This window comes from Tursiops truncatus, chromosome 2 (genome assembly GCF_011762595.2).
Source record: "Tursiops truncatus isolate mTurTru1 chromosome 2, mTurTru1.mat.Y, whole genome shotgun sequence".
Lineage (NCBI taxonomy): Eukaryota > Metazoa > Chordata > Mammalia > Artiodactyla > Delphinidae > Tursiops > Tursiops truncatus.
This window is the reverse complement of record NC_047035.1, coordinates 3,007,323-3,031,690: the sequence shown is the minus strand read 5'-3', so window position 1 is coordinate 3,031,690 and position 24,368 is coordinate 3,007,323. Positions and strand designations below refer to the sequence as shown.

The window sequence follows — 24,368 nt, the reverse complement described above, 5'->3', positions numbered from 1 at the left end:
TTTCGGTCTTTAGACTTAAGACACTTTCCTTCCATGAGTACAAGTTAGGAATAATATGGAATTGAGATTGTGATTGTTAGTTTTTTTTTTCCCTGCCTGAGTTTTGAATATTTGTTTGTTTATTTATTTATTTATTTTTACAAATTTGAACAGACTGGTAAGTGTGAAACTCATCAGGAAACTGATTTTTTTTTTTTTTTTTGCGGTACGCAGGCCTCTCACTGTTGTGGCCTCTCCCGCTGCGGAGCACGGGCTCCGGACGCGCAGGCTCAGCGGCCATGGCTCACGGGCGCAGCCGCTCCGCGGCATGTGGGATCTTCCCAAACCGGGACACGAACCCGTGTCCCCTGCATCGGCAGGCGGACTCTCAACCACTGTGCCACCAGGGAAGCCCAGGAAACTGATTTTTTAAAAAACTATCTCTGTAAAGATGTATGAGTGGAAGAAGTTGATTTTAATTTTTTTTAAGGTCAGATTTTATTTACCCACAGTATCCCAACTTGACCCTATTTAGCTTTAAAAGCGAATGGTTGAAACTAGATCCACCTGATACTCCCTGTATAGCCCAAAGAAGATTTGTCATCCCTCACAAGTAGTGAGTGAAGTGGATAGAGCACTGCCATCCTAAAATGCTGATTCAGTCTTATTATCTAATGAAGACCTAAACTGGATCACTGGATCAGAACTTGGTAGTTAAAATAACATCTGTGTTTATAATGATGGAACAAGTTTTATCAGTTAGATTTAAAAACAAGACCAGAATGCAGTTCCATATCTTTACCTTAGTCTTTGTTCTCATGTGGGGTCCAGACTGTCTTTCCATACTCAGTGCCGTAGTGTATGCTGAGTCGTCTTTGGTTTCTTTTATTTATTTTTATTTTTTATTTTTTAAAAAATTTATTTATTTTTGGCTGTGTTGGGTCTTCGTTGCTGCATGCAGACTTTCTTTAGTTGTGGTGAGTGGGGGCTACTCATTGTGGTGGCTTCTCGTTGCGGAGCACAGGCTACATCTAAGCGCACGGGCTTCAGTAGTTGCAGCATGCAGGCTCAGTAGTTGTGGCACACAGGCTTAGTTGCCCCGTGGCATGTGAGATCTTCTTGGACCAGGGCTTGAACCTGCGTCCCCTGCATTGGCAGGCGGATTCTTAACCACTGTGCATCCAGGGAAGTCCCAGCATGTGTTATTACTGTCAACTTCTGTCTGTGCTGGTTTTCAGTATCACAGTTCACTAATAGTAAAACTAAGACTCTTACAGAAGAGGAAATGTTAATGGTAAATATTTTTGAGGTAATAGCCCTTTAAACATGCACCCTGTATTTGGAACATTGAATCCAGTATATTTAATCAGATTAGAAAATTTGTGGTTGTCATTGGCTCAACTGTCACTTCAGAGTTGACTTGTATTAATAAAATGTGTTATGCTTTAACGTGGAATAATTTTTCTGAACAGGGTGTCTTGACCTGCTTTTCATTTCTTCTTACTGGTGGTTCTAGGTACCTCTTTGAACACATTATTTGCTATACTTTAGTTTCATTGTAAAAATCAATTTTAAAGATACCCCAAAATTCATAAGTTACAGTGAATGCTTTGTGATGTAGATGTACTTTGAGGTAGTGTTTACCCAAATGAGAGGTCAGGGTAATGATAAACCCTGTGAGTGATCACCTTCATGATGTAGTGAAGTAGGAGACACTTAAAACTGGTTGTCGGGAGGCTGAATGCCCTGTCTCTGTGGTTAAGAAGGTGGTTTAAGGTCGAGCTGGTCATTTTATCTCTGGAGCCTCAGTTCCCTCCATTATGAATCAGGGATCTTTCCCTCACTTGTGGCCTGTGATTGTGTCAGTTATAGTCATCTTTTTAATTTCCGGCTTCTTTCAGAAGCAGTATAGAGTAGACTGTGAGAGCTTGGGCTATGAGAATCGTCAAACCCAAGTTCAGATCTTGGCAGTGCCTCTTGACAACTGTGTGTTGCCCCTGGGCAAGTTACTTTATTTTTGCTTTCATCTGTGAAGTAGAGGTAGTGGAACTTCTTCCTCAAGAGAAGAAATTAACTGAGCTAATACATGTAAAATGTCCAGCGCAGTGCTTGGCACAGTGAGTGTTAAGTAAACATTGTCTGCTATCTTATTCTAATTATCGTTTGTGGGACTTCAGTTGCCAAGCAGTGGTCCCCGCATTGCCTGCTTTACTGCAGAGGTAAGACTGAATTATAATGAAGCTGTAGATTTGAATGTGAATCATGCACTGTGATAGTTGGAGAAGATTACTTTTAAGTTACCTGCTGCAATTTAGGTAAATATTCTTTCCTGGAAGAGGGAGAACTAGTCCAATACTTTTATATAGCAGAAAAGTACACTGAGGTCCAGAGAGGATAGGTAAACCTGTTCAGATCAAGTTTCTGGATAGTACAAAAGAGACCTTGAATCCATCCCTGGGCCAAAGTGAAGTACACATTAACTGTGTTCTGAGTTAGGGAGTTTTTGCTCTAAACTTTCAAGTTCTTGTCTTTGAGAGTTAATGTTTTCGAGGTGAGGTTCTTCTGCCACAATGTTCCCTTCTGTGGGTGATGAGTGTGATTCAAAGGTTAGCTGGTTGAGGCTGATCAGAGCAGAGCTGTTTTAAAAGCAGTGTTGAAAGTCCTTGGTACTGAAGAAATTTAGGCTTACTCTTAAAAAGCTATTTTCCTTGGTGTTATAAAGTTCTATGGGGCAATTTAGTTGCAACTAACTTCTTAGTCTTTGGAGATGAAACATGAGAGTCTATCCAAGTTACTGTATTCTCCCCCAGTCTATTTTACTTTTTATATTTTACTCTCTGCTATATAGATTGTTGTAATTAATTTGTAATTTAGCTCTCACTTTCTTCTGAGCCTTTCTTTAGAGGTTCCATGCATAATGTAAAAGTAAGAAATAAGGCTTGTATTGGTTTTTATATTTAAAACAGAACTGGAAATCCCTTTTGTGGAGGGAGTCTCTGTAGCAGCACAGTAAAAGTTTGAATAAGGTAGGAATTGGGGATTGAATGCTGATTCAGTGATTTGGAGTGAGTTAATTCCTACAGCTTTAAATAGCAACTATGGAAAATATTTGTGACCCTAGAAATGATAAGGGGTAATAATTGTAATTTAACAATTCCTTCTGTTTTGTGTTATGGAAATTCTTCTAGTACATATATCTGTCTTCTGGTTGAGCTTTATGTTTTCTGTTGTTGATTTTAAAAAAAGTATTTAAAAAATAGAATGGTTTAAGGTGACAAAAGGTGTTTTGCTAAAATGTTTGAGACATATTTTAAAATAACATTAAAATGTCATTTAAATGAAATGTTGACAGTAAACCCTAAAACTATTTTTTTTCAAATTAGTCAAATTCTTTAAAGATGATGATCTTAGTAAAAATCGCACAGTAGACATAATTCTTTGAAATTTCTGGATTTTCCCTTCCTTGGAGTAATGAGAGAGAAAATTGTAGTGTCCGCCCAGTCCAGCCTTCCTGTGTTCTAGATGAGGAAAGTAAGGCCTGCGGAGACAAAGTGACTTGTATTTGTCTTTCAGTCATTAAACGTATCTCCAGGTAGACTTGAGGCCAATGAAGCCAAACTTAAAACTCTTAATGTTTTAGAGCATTGTTACTGCATACAATAATTGGGAACGGTAATACGGGTGCATGATTTTAGAACCAGGAGTAAGAGTTAAATTCCTAAAATTGAAGTGATTAGATAGTGGTTAGATGTTGGAATGTCTTTGCAAATTATCATAAGGTAGGATAGCATTGTAAAGATAGAGTTATTTTAAAAACCCATTCAAATAAAAAAGAATATCTACAGTTACATGCCCACCACTGTGATTAAACACTGTTGATATTAGGGCATATTTGCGTCAGGTGCAGGTAGAGGCTAATTCTTCCACTCCTGCCTTCACTAATTGGAAGTTGATTTTTGTTATCCCTGTGGTAGTTTGCATCCTCTGTGAAGCAGATGCCAAGATAGAATTAGCCGTGCAAGAGTGTCACAGGGGTAAATGCCTGTGAAGATAGAGAGGAGAGGAAGAAGGTTAGGTGGCAAAGCCTTCAGAATGGGTGCAGGTGTGACACCTGTGAAGGCAAACAGAAAGAAGGATGATTGATTATTGGACCCGGGAGCCTCAGATTGCAGTGCAGCCGGAGCACAGATTGTTAGAGTGCATTAGGCAGGAAAGGGCCTGCCCTAGAATGCCGGCTGTGTTCAGTCGTTGGCCTGGCGTTGCTATGAATGCTGCAGTGGACCCCAAAGGTGCTGGGCAGCTGGGGCTGTCAGCTAATTACACTTCTCTCAGCTCTTTCTCTCTTGAAGGGAGATCTGAGTGGCACGCTCTCAAGGCCGGCAGAATGCCCATGTGTGTTTTTGTACTTCAGTACGTACTTATGTGTGAAAAGCAATATGTTTTGTTATTGTCAAAGTCTTTTTGTAAATGGAATTATTTGTGCATATTCATTTGCTTTGGTGTTTTCCAAACAAGTACATTGCCACTAACAGGCACAGAAAATTCCTTTCCTTCACCCAATTTTCACTAAGGTGTTAGGTTTATTAACTTTTTGCAGTACTGTCTTTTTGTGGTTTATGTTGGCATTTTTCTAAATTACTGGTGAGGTTAAGTGTGCTTTTATTATATGTTTTTTTGGCTACTTGGTTTCCTTCTGTGAATATACCTTCTGCTCTTTTTCTGTAGGGTGTTCTTTTTCTTACTGATTTGTGGGAGTTCTTTATATATTTGGATACTGATCCTTTATTAGGGTTACATATGTAGAGTTTTTTGTTTTCTCTCTAGTATGGGGGTTGATTGAGTTTCTTTTCAGGAAGGAATAAAAATATATCCCTGGTTGGATATGTTTCTGCTCAGAGACTGGACTTGGTACATAGCTCCTATAATAATTGTCACTAGGACTCCTGGTTTAAGATGAATGTCACTGAGAATTGACACATCTTTTTTTGTTATGTTTCAACTTTATTCAGTTCATTTGGTGTACTAATTATTAACCGATTGACCTAAATTTCAGTACCAGATGACTTGAAAAGCTCTGATTTAATTTCTGTCCAGCATCTAGTTATAACAGCATACCAGTTAGAGGTTAAAGTTACAGCTTTAGTTTCCACGATGGTCAGTTAGTTTCCTATAACAGGTTAACGTGCTGTGGACTAAAACCAAATTCAGCTGTCTTATGGGTTTGTCACTGATGATAAGCGAGTGGGCGAGTGTGTGCATGGGGAGGTGCAGCTAATAGAAGACCCTTGAAGGAATGATTTGTCAGTGCCAGGTTAGTGTAGTGCTGGCTGTGTGCCAGACTGGTTTGAACACTTTATACCTATTAATGATTTAACACAACGATCAAAACAGTCATATCAGGTAAAGTTGTTATCACCATTTTCCATCTGAGGAAACAGAGGCATGGAGAGGCTGATTGTTATGGTTCAACCTAGTAACTTGCCCAAGGTAACCCATTCTAAGATGCCATCTGTTGTCGGAAGCACCATTATTTTATATGTCACTAAGAAAGGAAAAACACCAAGATCGCATTAAGTGTAAGTTGCTGTCAGATTTCTATCTAGTGTATTTCAGGGAGAGCCAGCCAGAAATCCTCTTTAAGAAAAAACACTTAGGAGCAATACTTTATTGGATCAATTGCTTAGTCATTTCCATGTGGTCCCAGGTATTGTGGAGTTTTATGTTTAGGGTTGCCAGAGCCTGCTTCATGTCCAATTACATTCCCCCTCTTTCTGGAAGTGAAAACACAAATGAAATGGGAGGTATCTGGCTTGGTTGACTGGGGCAAATTGGAATGAATTGCTTTACTCCATGTATGTCACAATAGTCATTTTCAGAGTGTAAAATACAATTGTTTTTTTTGAGGGGAGCGATTTCTTGCGATTGGATGACATAAGGTTACAATGGACCCTGTTATTTTGGTTACCCTTTAGTTTAACAGTTGAGTATAACTTTTAAATATCTATCCCCCCCATATGTTTTTCTGCAGATTCGCACTGAACTTGAGCTGTGGAATGAATTTAAGAACCAGGTCTTAATAAAGTGTGAAAAGATACACAAATTAAAATATCTAAGAGAGCATTTAAAAAAAACCCCTTAGTTTCACCCATACAGCTATCTGGTTAGTGTTGTTCAACAACTAATTCTCCTCCCTTGCATATTATTCCCATCCTTCCTCCCCCATCAAAAAAACAAAAACCAAACTAACCCTGCCCTGCCTCCCCCAAAATCCCCAAAGTATATATTGGTGAATTGTATTCTATTTTTCAAAGACCAGAGTATACTTAAAGAAAATTGTAAGCTTTATTCTGTTTGTGAAGTTTGCCATGTTTGATTTGATCATAGTGTAAGTTAACTAAGGACTAGTTTTTGTCTGCCCAGAACCCCAAGGTTTGCCTTGTACATTTACCGAGGGCACTTGGGTGAGTCTCTGATCCTCAAGTTTGGCCATGGTTATCCTTTTCAGCAGTTTCATCTAGTGACTAAGAAATACTACCTGATGGCCCTATTTATGCCTGAAAAGGTTAATTAAAATTTTGGGCGTTGGTTAAACATTCTGTTCACTTAAACTGTGCTGTTTTACACACATACATAATCTTACTGAAGATTGCAGATCCTGCTTTACTGACATAGAAGCTTCTGGGCTTGGGCTAGTTCTGCTTTCAGACTTAGTGTGGATATAGGGCGATCAGGATGGTAAGAAGAGTAGGGTAAGTACTTGGCTAGTCTGGTCTTACTCGGTTCCATAAAGTCTTGGTGGTGTCATGTGCTTCTGCTTTCTTAGTTTTTTGAGCCACCAATTCGGTTTAAATATCTAAAGGTTTCTCTTCTCATTTGATGTAGCTGAATGTGGTTCTGCATTTAATAACATTTGTGTGCACTGACTGACTTACCTTGAATAGGCATTTTGTAATGGACAGTTAATAATTAAGCACCAAGTTTAGTTAAAAAATGGAAACCCAAGGGAAAAAATGAGCTTTAAAGTTGCATTTAAAAGCTGGTTTTCCCTGTTTTCTGTGCCTTTTTAGTAATGAATTTGTATGAATTAGAGATACACATCTTAGATGCATTCTTAAAAATTTATTTTTATCAAGGTGAATTCATATGACATAAAATTAACCATTTTAACGTGAAGAATTCAGTGGCATTTAGTACATTTACATTGTGTGCACCCACCACCCACACCATCTAGTTCCAAAGTGTTTTCATCATCCCAAGAGAAAACCTCATCTCCCTTAAGCGTCTACTTCCCCTTTCCCACCCCCCCGCCACCCCATCACTGATGAGAGCACACAGAGGGTGCTGTGAGGCATGGTGAGGCGGGGTCACCTGACCCTGGGGTGGAGGAGGGCCATTGAAGAAACCAGGAAGAAGTTTTAGGTGAAGTGGTCCTTTGAGCCAAGCCTTAAAAATAGGAGTTTTTCTGTGTTTATGATTTTATAATGTTTATTAATTTAAAAATTAATATATATAAGCTGTAAATGTTAAAAAATTATTTTGAAAATGCTAATCTTTCTTAAGAATTTCAATCTAGATTTTCTTTTAAATTGTCTTGAGCTGTGCTGTCCAGTAATATAGCCACTAGTGGTCTATAATTTTTTTTTTTTTTTTGCGGTACGCGGGCCTCTCACTGTTGTGGCCTCTCCCGTTGCGGAGCACAGGCTCCGGACGCGCAGGCTCAGCGGCCATGGCTCACGGGCGCAGCCGCTCCGCGGCACGTGGGATCTTCCCAGACCGGGGCACGAACCCGCGTCCCCTGCATCGGCAGGCGGACTCGCAACCACTGCGCCACCAGGGAAGCCCCGATCTATAATTATTTAAATTTAAATTTATTAAAATCAAATAAAATTAAAAATTCAGTTGTCACACTAGCTACATTTCAAGTATGTAGCTATTGGCTGCTGTATTGGATGGCGCCGAGTAGGACATTTCCATTATCCCAGAAAGTGCTGTTGGACAGCACTGATCTAGAGGTTCTGATGAAAGCTTTGTTTTTTATAATTAGTTCAGTAGTTTTGCCCCTTTAATCAAGGTGCATGATGAAATGTGATATTGGAACAGCCGATAAATATTATGATGGCTGTGTACTGAATTCCTCTAGTGGAGTATTTGTTAAAATATTGCTATTAAGGTATTCAAAACAGGCTTCTTGAGAAAGCAAGTAGAAATTGAAAGCTTGGAGAGGTTTGTTTTTTGAGGTGGTTATTTAGTACCTAATTAAACCAAAAGGATGATTAAGATATAAGGCTATATTGAAGATAAATGTAGGACTTAAAAAATCAACAATATGAAGGCTCAGCCTTTTTTTTTTTTTTTAAAGGGATCTTTATTTTCATTTATTTATTTATGGCTGCGTTGGGTCTTCTTGCTGCACGGGCTTTCTTTAGTCGTGGTGAGCGGGGGCTACTCTTCATTGCGGTACGCGGGCTTCTCATTGTGGTGGCTTCTCTTGTTGCGGAGCAAGGGCTCTAGGCACGCAGGCTTCAGTAGTTGCGGCATGTAGGCTCAGTAGTTGCGGCGCGTTGGCTTCAGTAGTTGAGGCACGAGGGCTCAGTAGTTGTGGCTCTTGGGCTCTATAGCGCAGGCTCAGCAGTTGTGGAGCATGGGCTTAGTTGCTCTGCGGCATGTGGGATCCTTCCGGACCAGGGCTTGAACCTGTGTCGCCTGCATTGGCAGGTGGATTCTTAGCTACTTTGCCACCAGGGAAGCCCTGAAAAGGTTAGGTTTTTAAAACAGCTTTATTGAGGTTTAATTGACATAAACTATACATATTTACACATACACAGGTGTGCATATATTAGGCTGTTTGAAGTCCCACTGCTTACTGATGCTCTGTTCAGTCTTTTTCTTTCTTTTTGTAAAATAAATTTGTTTATTTTATTTATTTTTGGTTGCGTAGGGTCTTTGTTGCTGCGCACGGGCTTTTCTCTAGTTGCAGCGAGCTGGGGCTACTCTTCACTGCAGTGTGCAGGCTTCTCATTGTGGTGGCTTCTCTTGTTGCGGAGCACAGGCTCTAGGTGTGCGGGCTTCAGTAGTTGTGGCGCGTGGGCTTAGTTACTCCGCAGCATGTGGGATCTTCCCGGGCCAGGGCTCAAACCCATGTTGCCCGCTGGCAGGCAGATTCTTAACCACTGCACTGCCAGGGAAGCCCCTCTCTTTCATTTTGAATGCTTTCTATTGCTATATCTTTACGTTTGCCAGTCTTTCTTTTGTAGCGTCTAATGTGCTGTTAATACATGTATTTTTTTCATCTTCCAGGTTTCATATCTAGAAGTTTGATTTGGGTCTTTTAAAAATGTTTTCATTTTTTTATTGAAGTATAATTGACTAACAGTGTTGTGATAGTTTCAGGTGTGATTTGGGCTTTTTAAATGTATCTCATGTCTCCTGAGCATACCTAGCCTTGCCTCAAACTTCTCAAACACTTTGCAGTACAGTTGTAATTGTTTTAATGCCCTGGTCTACTAATTCTCCCATCCACCTCATTTCTGAGTTGGTGTCAACTGATTGATTTTCTTCCTCATTATGGGTTGTCTTTTCCTGTTTCTTTGCTTGTTTGGTAATTTTTGTTTGGATGCCAGACATTATGAATTTTACTTTGGATGCTGGGTATCTATATTCCTATAAATATTCTTGCGCTTTGTTCTGGAACATGGTTAAGTTCCTTAGACATGGTTTGTTCATTTCAGATCTTGCTTTTAAGCTTTGTTAGGTGGGATCAGAGCAGCATTTAGTCTAGGGCTAATTATTTCCCACTACTGAGCCAAAACCCTTCTGAGTACTTACTCTACCCAATAGTCCTTTAATTCTGAGGTTTTCCACTCTGGCTGTTGGGAATAGGCACTCTTCTTGGCCCTGTGTGAGCCTCATGGATTATTCTTTTTATTCTTTTGAGTAGTTCTTTATTCAGATACCTCAAGTATTTTCTTCAGAGGCATGTGCTGATCAGTACTATGCTGAATACACAAAGAGGAGATCTCTGGAGTTCTCTTTCTGTGCAGCTCTCTCTTTTCTGGTGTCCTGCCCTACAAACTCTAGCTGCCCTGGCTTCCTTGGCCTAAGTTTGCCTCCTAAACTTGGGGAGATTGCCTGACTTTCCCTGGGTTCTCTCTCCCTGTGCTGCCAGTTGGAAACTCTCTCCAGGCAATAAACCGGGACAGTTGTAGGATTTACTTCGTTCGTTTCCTATCTCTCAGGGATCGTTGTACTCTGTTGCTTGGTGTCCAGTGTCTTGAAGACTGTTGCTTTGTATGTTCATTTTTAGTTGTTCATAATGACAGGGTAAATCTGGTTCATGTCACCCCACCTTGGCTGGAAGCAGAAGTCTAGATTTTTTAAAAAAGAAAAGTAGAGGAATTGGTTATATTTCCTTTTTTAAAGAAAACATTAGTACACATTTACATGTTATCATTTACCCCTAATCTATTTCGTTTCTTCTTGAAGCTGTTAAGGCTTTTTTTTTTTTTTAATTGAAATATAGTTAATGTACAATGTTATGTTAGTTTCACGTATACTACATAATGATTTGATATTTGCACACATTATGAAATGATCACCAGGATAAGTCTAGTAACCATCTTTCCCCATACAAAGTTATTACAATATTATTGACCATATTCCTTATGCTGTATATTACATCCCCATGACTGGAGGTTTGTGCCTGTTAATCCCTGTTACCTATTTCACCCACCCCCCACCCCATCCCTTCTGGCAACCAGAGTGTACTGCCTGTATTTTTTTCTAGGAGTTGTATGGTTTCAGGTCGTACATTTAAGTCTTTAATCCATTTTTGAGTTTATTTTTGTATGTGGTGTGAGAAAGTGGTCCAGTTTGATTCTTTTGCATGTAGCTGCATGATTTTTCCAACACCATTTATTGAAGAGGCTGTCTTTTCCCTATTGCATATTCTTGTCTCCTTTGTTGTGGATTAATTGATTGTATAAATGTAGGCTTATTTCTGGGCTCTCTATTCTGTTCCATTTATCTGTGTCCCTGTTTTGGGGCCAGTACCATACTCTTTTGATTACTGTAGCTTTGTAATGTAGTTTGAAATCAGGGAACATGATAACCCTCAGCTTTGTTGTTTCTTCTGCAAATTGCTTTGGCTTGTTGTGGCTTTTAAACTTTTAAGTTTGGGGTTTATGTTCATGGAAGCATTCTGTAAATAGAATAATAATAATGCTTTTAGAAACCAGAATATCAAATTTTATGTTTTCATATAGCCACTGTTCATTTCAGTGTTCATGATAGAGTGCTTAGTCTGCCTACTCATTGAAATCTGATGATTCTAGCCAGAATTTTCCAAAGCAGGATTTTTTTTTTGAGTTCACTATTCTTTATAAAATATATTATTTAAAAAGTATTCGTTCTAATAAGAACGAATACTTTTTCAGAGAAAAGTATACTTTTTCAGAGAAAAGTATACTTTTCTCTTTGAAAAGTATAATTTAGGAAATATCTCATTCTTGGACTGTCTTAGGCTTCCATCTTGCTGAGATGTAGTAAGTATTTGTGTGTGTGTGTTCCTTTTGAAGCACTTCTTACAGAATTTTTATTGTTTCCTAGTCATTTTCAGCTCGATGCCTTTTAGATTTTGAACATCTGGCGCTTTCATATGCCATATATTGATCCTCCTAAACTGAATTAGGGTTTTATATAACTGATGAACTATCATTTTGAGTCCTTGCTGGTGTTCTGCTTGCTTGGCAATGGGTCAGTTTCCATGGCATTGCCATTTTTGTACAGTATTGTTAGTGGAGCAGAGAGGTTGGGGGTGGGCATGCAGGCCCCTCACCCTGCTAAAGCGGGGTAGAAGCTGGAGTAGCTGAGCTTTTATTTAGTTTTGCATTTTAAGTTTCTAGATCATTTTTAAAGTAAGAGTTGTATTGCTGTAAAAAAGTTTTGAAACCACACTTTCTATCTTATTAAGAACAAGTAGCAGTAGCAAAGTGAAAGTGTTGATACCAGTGATTTGAAGTTTAAGTTCTGCAGACTTTAATGCAGTTAAGACAAAGCTAATAATCATTAGGCATTCTATAAGCATGCAACTTTTGCCTCAATTAGACACATTCATTGGTGGACTGTGTTTAATTGTGAAGGAAAAAACCAATTTAAGAACATGTATGAAATTGGAATTATGCTCTGGAAAAAGTAAGATGAGATGTAATTAGGTGTTTTTTAGTTTTAGCTTTTCAGGAACGTAATTCCCCTCTGACACATCTATTGTCTTGCTTTGTACACATTGCACTTTTGTACATACTTTTAGGAACTCGTGTGTGAAAACGATGGACTCCTTTTATGTATGGTGGTCTAAGAACACTAATTTTTCTCTCTGTTACAGGATTTTACACTTACATAGTTTTCCTAAACATTAATGAGTTTGCTTTTTTGCTTATGAATAATTTGAACATGTAGAAAACAATAGAAATATTAATGAGTCCTGTATGTCTGGCAACCAGGTTTAATAATTGTAAGATTTTTTTTTTTACTTATTGTATTTTTAAATTTCTGGCTGCGTTGGGTCTTCGTTGCCACGTGCAGGCTTTCTCTAGCTGCAGCGAACGGGGGCTACTCTTTGTTGTGGTGCACGGGCTTCTCATTGCGGTGGCTTCTCTTGTTGCGGAGCACAGGCTCTAGGCGCGCAGGCTTCAGTAGTTGTGGCACGTGGGCTCAGTAGTTGTGGCTCACGGGCTTAGTTGCTCCGCAGCATGTGGGATCTTCCTGGACCAGGGCTCTAACCTGTGTTCCCTGCATTGGTAGGCGGATTCTTAACCAGTGGGCCACCAGGGAAGTCCCTATAATTGTAAGATTTTTGTCATCTTTGCTTTAGCCAAAAAAAACTTTTTTGGCTAAAGTTTAGTAAATTTGCTTTTCCACATTACAGAAAATGAAGTTGTATATTAGACTTATTTATTGAATACTTACTATATCCAGTAGTCATAAAATGTCTCGTCTGGTGTACGTGAGTGCTGTGTGATAAAGTATGCCTGTGCTCTGACAGCCTGGGGACATGGTGGGATGAGGTGAGGTGGTTGAAATTGGATGGGAGGGCTTTCCCGAGGTGATCCTTAGGTAGGTCTTGAAGGGCATATGAAGGGAAGCTCTCCAGGCTGAGGGATCCATATGTTTAGATCCTGTGGGTAGAGAGGATGTGACATTTTTGAGGAAGTTTGATACAATTGAGGCTTGGGGAAGCAATCAGGAAAGTGGTGGAAGGTGAGACTATAGAGGTAGGCACATGACAGATCACAAGGGCCTTGTGTGCCAAGCTAAGGAGCTTATTTTATTTTTAAATAATAGCTTTACTAAGATACAATTCACGCACCATAAAATTCACTCTCTTTTAAGTGTACAGTTTGGCAGTTTTTAGTATATTCACAGAGTTGTACAACTGTTACCACTGTCTAATTTCGTTTTTATCACCCCCAAAGAAACCCTCTACTCAACTAGCAGTCATCCTCCATTTGGAATTTATTTTAAATGTTGTTTAAATGTTTTTATTTATTTTTTGGCCACGTCGTGTGGCTTGTGGGATCTCAGTTCCCTGACCAGGGTTTGAATCTGGGCCACAGCAGTGAAAGTGCGGAGTCCTAACCGCTAGGCCACCAGGGGACTCCCTATTTTATTTATTTATTTATTTATTTATTGGCTGCATTGGGTCTTCGTTGCTGCACGCAGGCTTTCTCTAGTTGTGGCGAGCAGGGGCTATTCTTCATTGCAGTGCGCGGGCTTCTCATTGCGGTGGCTTCTCTTGTTGTGGAGCACGGGCCCTAGGCACATGGGCTTCAGTAGTTGTGGCTTGTGGGCTCTAGACCTCAGGCTCAGTGGTTGTGGCGCACGGGTTTAGTTGCTCCGTGGCATGTGGGATCTTCCTGGACCAGGGCTCGAACCTGTGTCCCGTGCATTGGCAAGTGGATTCTTAACCACTGCACCCCCAGGGAAGACCCCTATTATATTTTAATTAAAGTATAGTTGATTTACAATATTGTGTTAGTTTCAGGTGTACAGCATAGTGATTCAGTATTTTTGCACGTTATACTACATTGTGAGTTGTTACAAGATAATGGTTATAATGCTTTGTGCTCTCAGTAACTCCTTGTTGCTTATCTATTTTATATATAGTATTTTGTATCTGTTAATTCCATACCTCTAATTTTTCCCTCCCCCCTTCCCTCTCCCCTTTGGTAACCATGAGTTTGTTTTCTATATCTGTGAGTCTGTCTCTGTTTTTCATATACATTTGTATTATTTTTTCGATTCCATATGTAAGTGATATTATAGTGTGTCTTTCTCTGTCTGATTTATTTCACTAAGCATAATATTATCTAGGTCCATCAAGTTGCCGCAAATGGCAGTATTTCATAGTTTATGGCTGAGTAATATTCCTGTGTGTGTGTGTGTGTGTGTGTGTGTGTGTGTGTGTGTGAGAGAGAGAGAGAGAGAGAGAGAGTTTGACATCTTCTTAATCATATTGTCTGTTGATGGGCAGTTGGGTTGCTTCCAAGTGTTGACTATTGTAAATAGTGCTTCTAGGAACACTGGATGCATATATATATTTTTTTTTTCATGTATCTTTTTGAATTAGTGTTTTCTGTGCTTTTGGAGATATACCCTGGAGTGGAATTGCTGAATCATGTGGTGGTTCTATTTTTAGTTTTTTAAGGACCCTCCATACTGTTTTCCATAGTGGCTGCACCAATTTACATTCCCACCAACAGTGCACCAGGGTTCCCTTTTCTGTCTACCCTCTCCAGCATTTGTTGTTTGTAGACTTTTTGTTGATCATTCTGACTGGTGTGAGGAGTTACCTCACTGTGGTTTTGATTTGCATTTCTTTAATAATTAGTGATGTTGAGCATCTTTTCGTGTGCCTGTTGGCCATCTGTATGTCTTCTTTGGAAAAATGTCTATTCAGGTCTTCTGCCCATTTTTTGCTTGGGTTGTTTGGTTTTCTTTGATACTGAGTTGTATGAGATGTTTGTATATTTTGGATATTAACCCCTTGTTGGTCGCATCACTTGCAGATATTTTCTCCCATTCTGTAGGTTCTTGTTTCGTTTTTTCAATGGTTCCCTTTGCTCTGCAAAATTAAGTGATTTTTTTTTTTTTTTTTTTTTTTTTTTTTGGTGTATGCGGGCCTCTCACTGTTGTGACCTCTCCCGTTGCGGAGCACGGGCTCCGGATGCGCAGACTCAGTGGCCATGGCTCACGGGCCCAGCCACTCAGCGAAATGTGGGATCTTCCCAGACCGGGGCGCGAACCCGTATCCCCTGCATCAGCAGGCGGACTCTCAACCACTGCACCACCAGGGAAGCCCTAAGTGATTTTTAATAACCATTTGTCAGTGATTCCCATTGCTGTGCAAAATTAAACGAGCTTTAATAACCGTTTAAGACTTATGTCTCTTAAAAATAACACATTAATGTTTGTGTTATGGAAGCAATAGTGTAATATTTTTGTGAAATACTACCTGCCGTACTGACCATGTGTTTTAAAGCTACACTGCCCCACTTAGGAGTCATTGCTCTTCATTGAGCAAGGCTGGAGAGTTTTAAGCCACAGAGTGCTGTGAATGTGATTGCAGTTTGGAAAGATCATTGGGTGTGATGAGGAGAGCTTGTGGGAATGAATTAACGGAAGGTAGAGAAGACCACTTATTTATTTAGAAACTTGTAAACGAGCATGTACTATGTGCCAGACACCTTTGTAGGCACTGTGAACAGACTAGACATACCAGCCCTCATGGAGTCAAGTTCTGGTGAGGGGATGCCGTGGGGGTAGGAGGGAAATGAGGTTGTGTTGGAAAGCTCTAAAGCGGTTACAGTAGACAGACTGTAATGATAGGTTTAATGTGGGGTACAAGGAGGCGTCGACAGCTCCTAGGACTTTGGCTGTAGTGACTTGGTGATTGGTGGTGCCGTCCCCTGAACAGGGGATGTAGCAGCTTTGAGGTTGGGATACCTGCACATCATAATTCAGGCAACATTTATGGAGAATATCATGGACTCTTCTCCCATCTCTCCTCTAAGTTGCGTTCACCTCGTCTGTCTTCCTGTTGTACCTTGTTACTTACTTCTGTCGTAGTACTTCTCTATCTTTAGGTAAGTATTAGCTTCTACGTCTTCGCCACTGCCCATTGAGGGTGGGAACTGCCTATATCATTTTCGTATCCCTGCCTACAGACCATCTCTGCTAGCTTGGAGAATATGATTGCTTCTTACTTGCCTCCACTGCAGCTGTCCTCCTATAAGCCATCATCATCTATAACTTTAATTACTGAGGTTGCCTTCTAGTAAGTCTTCTGCTTCCACATGTTAAAATGTAAGTCAGTATGTTTCTCTACTGCTAAGAACCTCACAGTGGCCCGTGTTTCATTTAGGGTAAAAGTGAAAGACTTCACAACGACCTTACAAGACCTACTTAGTCTGGTTCTTGTATTACTTTTATGACTTTTATCTCCTTTCCTTCTTACAAATCTTTGGTTAAGTGTTACCTTCTCAATGAGGCCTGTCTTGACCTACCTACCTATCCATCTGTAAGTATGTTATCCCTAAAATACAGACAGTCTAGCGTCATACTGTGTTCTTTCAACTATGTGATATTCTGGAAAAAGCAAAACTACATAGACAGTAAAAAGATCAGTGGTTGCCAGAGGTTAGAGGAGGAGGAGGAATGATTAGGCAGAACACAGAGGATTTTTAGGGCAGGGAAAATACTCTAGGATACCATAGTAATGGATACACGTCATTATACGTTTGTCCAGACTCATAAAGTGTACACCACCAAAAGTGAACCCTAGTGTGCTATGGACTTTGTGTGATTATGATGTGTCAACATAGATTCGTCAGTGGTAACAAATGTCCCACTCTGGTGGGGATGTTGATAATGGGAGAAGGTATTCATGCGTAGGGGCAGAAAGTATATGGGAAATCTCTGTAATTTCCTCTTGATTTTGCTGTAAACTTAGAACTGCTCTAAAACAATTAAGTCTTTAAATATAAAAAACGACAATAACAACAAAAAATCTAACCACAGGTAGCACAGTTAAATAAAATTAATATTTGTTCCTTAGTATAATTAAATCTCCAGTTGTCTCTTTTTAAATAGTTGTTTAGATCAGCATTCAAACATGATGCACATGTTGCATTAAAAAAATAGGTTTATTGGGACTTCCCTGGTGGCGCAGTGGTTAGGAATCCTCCTGCCAGTGCAGGGGACATGGGTTCGAGTCCTGGTCTGGGAAGATCCCACATGCCACGGAGCAACCAAGCCCATGCGCCCATGAGCCACAACTACTGAAGCCCATGTGCCACAGCTATTGAAGCGCGAGTGCCTAGAGCCTGTGCTCTACAACAAGAGAAGCCGCCGCGATGAGAAGCCTGCGCACCGCAACGAAGAGTAGCCCCTGCTTGCAGCAACGAAGACCAAACACAGCCAAAAATAAATAAATAAATAAATTTATTTTTTAAAAAAAGATTTATTGGGACTTCCCTCGTGGTCCAGTGGTTAAGACTCCGAGTTCCCAATGCAGGGGGCCCGGGTTCGATCCCTGGTCGGGGAACTAGATTCCACATGCATGCCACAACTGAGAAGTCCACATGCCACAACTAAGGGCCTGCACTCTGTAACTAAGATCCCAAGTGCTGCAACTAAGACCTGGTACAGCCAAAATAAATTGATAAATAAAATATTAAAAAGTAGCTTTATTGAGGTATAATTGACATTCCATAAACGTCATATTTAAAGTGTACAGTTTGATTAGTTTTTTTTTAAATTTATTTATTTTTGGCTGCATTGGGTCTTCGTTGCTGCGTGCAGGCTTTCTGTAGTTGCGGTGAGTGGGGGTTACTCTTCATTGTGGTGTGCGGGCTTCTCATTGCAGTAGCTTCTCGTTGCGGCACACGGGCCCTAGGCACGCGGACTTTAGTAGTTGTGGGCTCTAGAGCGCAGGCTCAGTAGTTGTGGCGCACGGGCTTAGTTGCTCCGTGGCATGTGGGATCTTCCCGGATCAGGGCTCGAACCTGTGTCCTCAGCATTGGCAGGCGGATTCTTAACCACTGCACCACCAGGGAAGTCACAGTTTGATTAGTTTTGACATATGTATACACCTGTGAAATTATCACCACAATCAAGATACTGAATATACTCATCACCCCCCACCCCCAGATTTCCTCATGCCTCTTTGTGACTACTCCTACCTTCCTCTCCTCCCCCAAGCAGCCGCTGATTTGCTTTCTGTCACTGTAGGTTAGTTTGCATTTTCTAGAGTTTTATATAAATGGAATCTTAAATTATGTACTATCTTGTCTGGCTTCTTTCAGCATAATTAATTTGAGACTCATCCACATTGTTGCATGTGTCATTTGATTATACTTTTTTATTGCTCAGTAGTATTACCTTGTATGGATACACCAGAAATTTTTTTATTCATTCACCGCTTGATGGACATTTGAGTTATTTCCGTTGTTTGGCTATGACAAATAAAGCTGCTGTGAATAATATTTGTGTACAGGTCTGTGTGTGAACATATATTTCCTTCTCTTGTGGGTAAATGCTCAGGAATGGAATCATGTAGTAGTTGTATACTTAATTTTTTTAAGAAACTGCAGACTTTCCCAAAGTGGTTTTATAATTTTACCTTCTTACCAGCCGTGTATGAGAATTCCAGTTGCTCCACAACCTTACTAACACGTGCCATGGTCAGTCTTTTCAATTTTAGACATTCTAATATGTGTGTAGTGGTATCATATTATTTTATATATATATATATATTTTTGCGGTATGCGGGCCTCTCACTGCCGTGGCCTCTCCCGTTGCGGAGCACAGGCTCCGGACGCGCAGGCTCAGCGGCCATGGCTTACGGGCCCACCTGTTCCGCGGCATGTGGGATCTTCCCGGACCGGGGCGCGAACCCGAGTCCCCTGCATCGGCAGGCGGACTCTCAACCACTGCGCCACCAGGGAAGCCCCATATTGTGGTTTTAACTTACATTTGACTACTGACAAATGATATTGAACACTTAAAAAGTATGCTTATTTGTCATCCCCATGGCTGCTTATAAAGGTTCACTTCACTGACCTGGCTCCATGGCCTGGAAGCTCTCTCAAACAGGAAGCTGGGACAGCAGTAGGGCTGACCTCCTTTGTTTCCCTTTTTTCTTTTTTTTTGGACTGTGTGGGCTCTTCACTGCGGGCTTCTCTCTAGTTACGCCAAGCGGGCTTCTAGGCTTCTCTCTCCTTGTGGTGCACAGGTTTAGTTGCCCCGCAGCATGTGGGATCTTAATTCTCCCACCAGGGATCCAACCCGCGTCCCCTGCATTGGAAGGTGGATTCTTAACCACTGGACCACCAGGGAAGTCCCTTGTTTCCCATCTTTCAAGGATCACTGATGTGCGTTGTCTGGAAGACCATTGTTTCTTATATTTTGTTTGTTTGTCTGGATTTTTCAGGGAGGAGGGTAAATCTGGTCTCTGCTACCATCTTGGCCAAAAGCACACATATAAATCTTAATTTGTAGATTTTCTCGTCTTTGTTTTTGATTTCCCTTGTAATTTAGTTGTAGAAAACCACTAGATTGGTTGAGTTTCCCTCATTCTGGATTTTCTGATTGCATCCCTGTACTGTTTTTTTTTTTTTAAACTAGGCCATTAACTTTTTTTTTTAAACAATAGTTTTCTTGATGACTGTAGACATGTAAGGCTGATTGGTAGTAGTCAGAAATATCAGAGTAATGGTTTCCTGATTGGTGTGTAGTCTTCAATAATTATAAGGAGTTATTTGTATGTATCTGCTGTCAAACCAGTAAGACTGCATTTATGCATCCGTCATTTTCAGGATTGTTTGTAACCTGGGCATATTTTCCCCAGATGACCTTGCCTCCTTGTGTCACTAGGCCCAACTCGCTCACGTTCACCTCAATGACAGTACCTTTCTTTGGTAATAACACCCAAAGTTGTATATAGTGGGGATGAGGGATTCTTCTTCACACCAAGTATTGGCAGGCAGAAGGTGGCTTTCAGTTCAGGATGTGTTACGTGGGCCTTCTTAAAACGTAATCCCATTGGCCTAATATGAATCTTTCATATTTAGGTGGTTTTCGAGTAAAGCCATCTCTAACAAAGCAAACTTCAGTAACCATCCTCTTCCAAGCTTTCTTCTTTCTCTTTCCTGTTCGAATAACTTTTAATACTTCTGTTTCTCCCTGGGCACGAACTTTGGGCAGTGGGACTTCCCATTTTCCCACTTTCTCTTTTCGTTTTTGTTTGATCATATTGGAAAGTACTTTAGCTCGAGACTGTCCCTCTCTGTCCAGTAGATATGCAGGTACTGCTCCTTGTGGAGTCTTTTCATCGTTCTTCTGTTTGGTGTTTCTTTTTTCATGCATCTTAATAGTCTTTTTCATTTGTATTTTCTCAGCATGGCGGTTTATGGTAGAGCTTAGCTTTCCGACCAGTCATTTTTTTTGCCTTCTTTGAACGTTCATGAGCCTCTAGATCTTACTTCTTTCTCTTTTTCTCATGGTAATCCAAACGATATCCATACCGCTTACGGTGTAACTCGATACATTCATTTTGTGGCATGCTGACGGCGGCCGAGCCACCGGGTGCAGCCGCCGGGGCGCGAAGAAGCTCTCAATTTTCTGGTCTTAGAGACCCACCCCCTGTACTGTTTTTAACATGTTCCTTTATCCTTTATGTTTTCTATAAACTGGTGGTTAAATTTAGAGAATTGATCAATTTCTGATTAAAATTATTTTGGGCAAGAATAATTCAGAGGAGATATTTTGCCCATCCTATTTAAAAAAAACCTCCATTGCACTCCAGTCCCGCTTATCCTGGTATACTGTTTCTTATTTTCATAGTACCTACTAACGTAATATAAATGTACGTATTTGTTTAACATCTGTTCTAAAACTTAACCTCCATAAAGGCACAGGTTTTTGTTTATGCTGTATTCCCAGAGTCTAGAACATTGTTCAGCACATACTTGGCACAAAGTAAAAATCTTTTGAACAAATAAATGAATGAAATACAAAGGCACAGAACTGGTGAACTCTCATTACCCTCATTACCATTCATAGAAAAGTAACATTTTCTTTGGATAGAATAATTGTGCTTAACAACACTATTAAAGACAATGTAAAATCTTCTGGAACTGGGGCAGTTAGGAACTCTAGAGGTGGACTTTGGAGGAGGGCTGTGTAACCAGCTCTACTTCTTCCTCTGAGAATAACCCTCCTTCTGGTAGCTACCAGAGATTTATTGGCTCTTTAAAATCCAAGCTCAGAGTCGCGCAGCCTTTTTCAGGGGATCAAGAAAGTGTTCCTCTGCTCAGAGTGAGACTGCTACTCTGCCAGCCTAGAGGCTTCAACAGAAGCTGAAAGGAAGCCCCAGAACTTCAGATGTTCCTGGCGAGGTCCTCACCCCACCTTCCCCTCCCTCAGCACTCCTAGCTTCTCTGTCGCTCTCTGCCATTGGTATTGATCTCGTTATGTGCTTTTCAATTTTTCTTTTTCTTTTTGGCCGTGCAGTGTGGCTTGTGGGATCTCAGTTCCCCGACCAGGGATCGAACCTGGGCCATGGTGTGAAAGCCTGGAATCCTAACCACTAGGCCACCAGGGAAGTCCCATATGTTCTTTTTTCTTGGTTATCAGTCACCAAGAAGGCCAGGATTCCTGGGTCATCCCCTTCTTCTATAGGCTTTAATCTCTAAGACACTGTACATTTTTTTTCTGATCGCATCTCGCACCCCGGACCTTCTCTTGACACTTCTACACGGAGCCTTCTGAAACTTAGGGTACACCAGCAGAATCCCCCTAATCCTCAATTTCTTTTGTGAATGTTCCTCACGTTCTTGTTCTTACTGCAAATTCGTTGTCTCCTGATGGCACTATTTCCCCTGCAGCCCTCTCACGTGGTACTTGCCTTTTCCCCTACATTCCTCATATCACTGTGCTTGGAAGTGGGATGTCTTCCTTGTTCTGTATTGCCACTCCTGTACCATTTTTTTCTCTTCCATAAAAACACCCACAGTGAATATGATGTCATCAGATTATACCACTCACTACTGCTTTTTGAAGCTTCTCCAAAGGTTGCTGTGGAGGATTGAACCCCTTATTACGGAGTCACTCTGTATCTCTTGTAATGCTTCTTACCTCATATCAATATAGTTACGCCAGTTTCTTTTTGTTAGTGTTTGCGTAGTGACTTTTCATCTTTGTGCTTTCAGTCTTTCTTTATTCTTATGTTTTAGGTATGTCTGTATACATTTTTATCCAAATCTTAAAAGGAAGTTTTTGCTTTTATGTAGGACATTTAGTACCGTTTACAGTTTCTTTTAAGTATTTGCTCATATATTTGTAGTTAGATCTACTGATTGAAAGCTTTCTATTTATTTGACCCACCTGTTCTGTTTCTTTCTTGTTCCTTTGATCTTCTTTTGCATTTAGTGTTTATTATTATTCTACCCTGTCTCCTTAGCTTGGTAGTTATATGCTCTTTTTCAAAATACTGTTCTCTTAATGGTTTTATTTTGGTTTGCAAATTTTTTTTATTGTGGTAAAATACACAGAAAATTTACCATCTTTAATCATTTTTAAGTGCACAGTTCGGGGTATTAAATACATTCATGATGTTGTGCAACCATCACCGCCCTCCATCTCCAGAACTCTTTTCATCTTGTAAAATTGAAACTCTATACCCATTAAATACGCTCCATTCCCTCCTCTCCCAGCCCCTGGCACCCACCCTCCTACCTTCTGTCTCTCTGAATTTGACTGCTCTAAGTACCTCATATAAATGGAATCATACAGTTGTTTTTTTTTTTTTAATTCCTTTGGCATAATGTTCTCAAGATTCATCCATGTTGTAGTATATGTCAGAATTTCCTTCCTTTTTAAGCCTGTTTAAAGAACAGTTTTGCCAGATACAAGATTTTTTGGTTGATGGTTTTTTCCTTTTAGCACTTTGAATATATTGACTTACTGTCTTCTGGCCTCCAAAGTTTCTGATGAGAAATCTGCTTATAATCTTATTGAGGATCCTTAGAATGCGACGAGTCATTTCTCTCTTGCTTTCAAGATTCTGTCTTTGACTTTCACAAAGTTTGATTGTTTCTGCTGTACAGCAGAGTGATTCAGTTATACATATATATATGTTCTTTTCCATATTGTTTTCCATTATGATTTATCACAGGATATTCAGTATAGTTCTCTGTGCTGTACGATAGGACTTTATTGTTTATCCATTCTGTATATAATAGTTTGCGTCTGCTAATCCCAACCTCCCACTCCATCCAACGCCCCCTGCCCCGCCCAGCAACCACAAGTCTGTTCTCTAGGTCTGTGAGTCTGTTTATGTTTGTAGATAGGTTCTACATATGTGTTGTATTTTAGATTCCACATATAAGTGATATCATATGGTATTTATCTTTCTCTTTCTGACTTACTTTGCTTGGTATGATAATCTCTAGGTCTGTCTGTGTTACTGCAAATGACATTATTCCATTCTTTTTTATGGCTGAGTAATATTCCACTCATACATATACTACATCTTTTTTTTTTTTTTTTTTTTTTTTGCGGTACGCGGGCCTCTCACTGTTGTGGCCTCTCCCGTTGCGGAGCACAGGCTCCGGACGCGCAGGCTCAGCGGCCACGGCTCACGGGCCCAGCTGCTCCATGGCATGTGGGATCTTCCTGGACCAGGGCACAAATCCGTGTCCCCTGCATCGGCAGGCGGGCTCTCAACCACTGCGCCACCAGGGAAGCCCTATACTACATCTTTTTTATCCATTCATTTGTCGATAGACATTTAGGTTGATTCCATGTCTTGACTACTATGAATATGCTGCTGTGAACATAGGAGTGCATGTATAAAAGCTGAAGTTGAAATTAACGCAATTTACGTTCCAACCCTTTTTCTGGAAGTTGCAAGCCTTCAGTAGACCCCAGAGTTACTCAGTAGTTACATCAACAGATTCTGCCAGTGCAGTTGTTGTCTAGGTGGGGAGACAGATTTCGGGTGTTTCTTATTCCACCATTTTCCCAGAATCTTCTCCTTTAGAGATTATAATTTACATCTTGATTTATCAGCCTGATGTAAACTAGGTGCTTTTACCCTCTTAAAGGGCAGTGCAAGGAGCATAGAACCCTTCAGTTACCCTTTATGCTCCCTGTGTGCCTTGTTGTTTTATATTTTGTCTTACATGTTTTAATTCCTATAAGAAACAATTATCTTACACAATTATTTCATTAGGATTTATTTGCATGTTTACCCTTTTTGTTGCCCTTCGTTCCTTTGTGCCCCTCATAATTTTCTATCTGGGTTTATTTTTCTTCTGCTTGCAGAATATCCT

At 40.3% G+C, this 24,368-nt stretch overlaps 1 protein-coding gene and 1 pseudogene across 3 annotated transcripts in view; one reads left to right on the top strand and one right to left on the bottom strand.

The window, feature by feature from the left end:
• The window catches only part of RCOR1 (REST corepressor 1), a 119,785-nt gene that overhangs the window by 3,100 nt on the left and 92,317 nt on the right, over positions 1-24,368 (top strand). The window lies entirely within an intron of this gene.
• LOC101324421 (ribosome biogenesis protein NSA2 homolog pseudogene) lies at positions 19,698-20,611 on the bottom strand (annotated as a pseudogene).